The sequence below is a fragment of the Myotis davidii genome, unplaced genomic scaffold, assembly GCF_000327345.1.
Source record: "Myotis davidii unplaced genomic scaffold, ASM32734v1 scaffold800, whole genome shotgun sequence".
Taxonomy (NCBI): Eukaryota; Metazoa; Chordata; class Mammalia; order Chiroptera; family Vespertilionidae; genus Myotis; species Myotis davidii.
Window position 1 is genome coordinate 844,081 of NW_006292343.1, and position 3,953 is coordinate 848,033.

Here is a 3,953-nt window from a genome sequence, read left to right on the forward strand (position 1 = left end):
GGGGCCGATTTGGGGAGCTGTTTTCATTTTATTCCTGACATAACGTATTTGGGAGGATGGAAAATGCCTCTCCCATCACAGCCCGTGCCATGGAGGTAGGGAACAGGCAGTGTGGGTTCTTGGCTAATGCAAATGCAGAATCATCCAGGATCTAATAAGCCCCGAGGTCCCCGAGGTTTGATTTGGTACCTGGCAGGCCCTGGCACTTGAGTGCGAGCTCTCTCTTGCTCTCTCCCAGCTGACATAGTTCTTCATCCCTGCCTTTGGCTTTTGTTGCTTAAAAGCCACCTTCTGTCTGAGCTCTGATTGTTCTATAGAAGGCTGCTATCATTCATTACGGAGTGATAGCTAATGCTACAATGGGCTCTTCTAGACACTCAAGTGCCTGTGTGTGTGTGTGTGTGTGTGTGTTGTCAGTTAATGGACTACAACAGCTAGGCTTTGTTCATTTCCCAGAATTATAAAGAAAATATGTATCTTTGTCCAATACTGGCCATTGAATCGTGCCATTGTCCGTGCAGAGAGCACCAAGCTGGGCACAGAGAAGGCTGAGGCCCTGCAAAGAGCGGCTTCTGTAATGACCGGTCCGTGACCCCCTCGCCACACGAGAAACACAGATCAAAGTGGTGCAGGGGCCTGTCCAGGAGGGCGTGCATGGTGGACACTCCCGCCCTGCACATCAGAGAGACGGTTCAAGGATCCGACAGTCAGAATTGCTTAATTATGTCCTGGCTTTGTAATTATTCATCCCTGTTCTGGCAAAGAGCACAGTTGTCATTTCTCTGACATAATTATTTAAAGCTGAGCCCTCTTGTTTACAGGCACATGCATGAAGTTGGCTACCAACTATTTAACCTACAGGAACTTATGGGAGCAATGGGGGGGGGTAACTACAGGGGCAGCTGGACTGAGAATCACAGCCCACCTTAGAAAGTGTTCTAACATGTGTATTTTTGCTGATAATCATGGCCATTCTCTTATAGGTAAGATAGGGAAACAGGTGTGTTCATGAGTGCAGCTCGGTCCTTGAAAATATGTCAGCATGTCTTTATGCAGGCATGCGTGGGTTTCTTAGCACCTGTAGTTTGTGTATTTGTGTAGTGTTTTATAGTTTGCATACGTGTCTGTGTATCTTTGGGTATTTGGGGTGTATAGTGTGTGTGTTTATAAGTGAGAGGAATGGGTGAGGGAGGAAGAGTGTTTAATTAAAGGAATAAACTTCTGAATACCTGTGCCTTCCATAAATCTTTTCTACTCTCTTCCTTAAACTGAAAGTTGAGCGCTATTTCGGCCTGAGGACTTACCTACTGTCGGCTCTGTGAGGGCCGGGGCTTCTCTTTTCCACTCTCATGTTTGCGGTGCCTGGTCTATAGTAGAGACTTGGCCAATTCCCCTCCCAAGAATAAACCATGGACAGAACATGCTGGAAGATCCATCATGAAAGGTGGTCCCGTGTTTGTTGTTGCTTGACTGTGGCCCTCTGGAAAGAGGGCCTCTGCCTTGAGGAACATTAACCATCCCAATCTGTGTGTTGGCAGAAAAGACAGAATCTGGACTACATAGCTGTTTTTCCAAAGGATTTACCTGGTATTTGTTATGACGGCAAAACCTCTAGCTGCCATGATCACTGGGCCTCAGCTTCTTCATTGGGTGGCGTTTCTGGGGAGGCTGGGTGAGGTCCCCGGGGTGGGGGTCGGGGAGGCTGGCACTGCTCACGTTCTCTGAGTCCTTCTCTCAGAGTCCACTTGGTCCTCATAGGGCTTTTAGGAAAGAAAAGTAGCTTTTCTGAGAAAACATGTTGGGGCGCTCCACAGTCTGTGTACAATTAAAACGAGATTTCCCCTCTCTGTGCTATTATTGGTTTTTGTGTGTTTGTTTTGTGTGTGTGTTTTGTTTTGTTTTTGTCTTATCATAAAGGAGCACAGCCTAGTGCAGTGATGGCAAACCTGTGACACGCGTGTCAGAGGTGACACGCGAACTCATCTTTTTGGTTGATTTTTCTTTCTTAAGTGGCATTTAAATATATAAAATAAATATCAAAAAGATAAGTGTTTTACTATGGTTGCAAATATCAAAAAATTTCTATATGTGACACGGCACCAGAGTTAAGTTAGGGTTTTTCAAAATGCTGACATGCTGAGCTCAAAAGGTTCGCCATCACTGGGCTAGTGGCTTGTTTGGTTCAGTTAGCTGTTTTTAAATGCCTAGCCTAGTTCTTTACTAAATGCTCCCTTTTTCTAAACTACAGTGTATATGTCTCTCCTATCTTCTGTTCGCCTTATCTAGCCCAATTGCAAACATGTAAAAGGTTATCAGAAAACACCTCTAGATTGATTGCAATTACTAGCATTTGCTCTATACTTAATATTTTCAAGAATAGATATTTTCCATAAAGCCCAGTCTGCCTGTAAATAAATATTCTCATAACTAAATAAACCACATATATACAGCGGAATAGACAATAAGTCCATCTATGTCGAAAGCTCTCTATTATGCTAAGTGTTCAGAAGAAAACCAATGTTCCTTATTTTCTGGAAATCTCAGACTACCTGAAAATGTTAGTGTTTTATAGTTCTTTTATCTTTCTGCACAAATGTTTTTTGTCTAGAGACATATTCAGAGTCTATTTTCAATTTTTTATAGTAAATTTTGAAGGGAGGAACATTTTAAATTAATTTCTTTTTTGGAAGATGCCTGGGCGGTATGTTTAGAAACAACTCCAGGAGCCAAAGATTTGCAGTTCGTTTGTTTTTCATTGTTCCTCCTGATTTCACAGTTTGCCGTATTCATCTTGGGGGGATCACTTACAGGTTTTGTATTTCTCTATTTTAGCACCAAGCTTCCCTGTATCTCAAGTAAATGCTTTCAGAGTATTGCTCTTTAGAGGCAATTTTGGTCACTTTTCATTGCCTTGCTCTTGGGTAGCAAATCTCTGAAATCAGAGATGGACTGTTGCATAAAAGTTGTGTGTCTCATGCCCAGGCAAAGCCCTATGGACAGAAAATTGAAATCCACAGTAGAGAGAAGAAAAGTAAAACAGTGGCAGCTGGTGCTGGTGGCAGCCTTTCAGAGCCACTCCCCGAAATCCCTGGGGCCTGGTCAGGTTATGAGCACATAGTAGGTCTCACTCTCTATTAAGCCAAATGCCTGATGAGATTTTGTGGTGTTTCTGTTGGAATCATTGGGTTTTACTGCATCCCAATGGCCCAGCTCTACACTTTTCCTCTTTTTGGCCGACAACATGCTCACTTTTGTCCAAGGATATTTGGGCAGACACATGCCTAGGGGATGATGGAAGGAAGAGGCCCTTTGCGGGGAATTAGATAAGTCTCCCTAGATACTTACTAGATACTCTGGAACTTGAAAATAGGGAGAAGTGCAGTAGATTTCACCATTTGTCTAAAATCGTTCTCTTTCTGCTCTTGCCATGGCTTCCCTCTATGGGAGGAGTACACTTCTCCATCCCAATGACTTTGGCTACGACTCTTTGGCCAATAGGATGTGTGTGGAAGTGATAGCATGCCAGTTCTGGGCCAATGCCCTGTGAGATACTCTGTGTCTTCATTCACTCCTCTTTTGTGTCTGCCCTTTATTGTGAAAACAACATGAGACTCACACCGAGAAGACCTGAACCTGACCCTGAACTACCCCAACCAACCCCAGACCTCAGCATAAGAAATAACTCCTGGAAGTCACTGTGAGTTATGGAATAGTGTTACTAGAGGAGCCCAAGAGAGACACAGGCCATCCGTCCACACATGCTGCCCTCTGGTCTCCCCTGGCACTTGATCCAGAGCTCTTAACTGGGACACAACTTGGGTTTTAGTGAAGTTATTGTCAGTGTTGGGTGTCACAACACCAACTTCTTTAGCTTTCTGGATGCTTAACTAATTAGAATCACAAGACCAGCCTTAGGGTCAACTGGCTGCCTTGGGGTACACGACGGCATGTAT